Below are 305 nucleotides of genomic sequence, written 5' to 3'. Positions count from 1 at the left end.
TACTCGATTTATAACATAACATGCAGCATGAACTGCATCAGCCCAGAAGTACTTGGGGGTACTACTTTCGTTAAGCATGGATGTCGCTAATTCTTCTAAAACACGATTTTTTCTCTCAACAACTCCATTTTGTTGTGGAGTGCGAGGAGCAGAGAACTGATGCAAAATGCCATGCTTATCACAGAATTTGTCGAACTGAAAGTTCTCAAATTCTCCCATGTGGTCACTTCGTATATATATTATTTTTAGGTTAAGTTGGTTTTGGATTTGCTTGGCAAGATTTTTAAAATTTTTGAACGCGTCGC

This window comes from Lupinus angustifolius, unplaced genomic scaffold, assembly GCF_001865875.1.
Source record: "Lupinus angustifolius cultivar Tanjil unplaced genomic scaffold, LupAngTanjil_v1.0 Scaffold_118, whole genome shotgun sequence".
Lineage (NCBI taxonomy): Eukaryota > Viridiplantae > Streptophyta > Magnoliopsida > Fabales > Fabaceae > Lupinus > Lupinus angustifolius.
The sequence above is the reverse complement of the archived record's forward strand: the minus strand, read 5'-3'. Positions refer to the sequence as shown.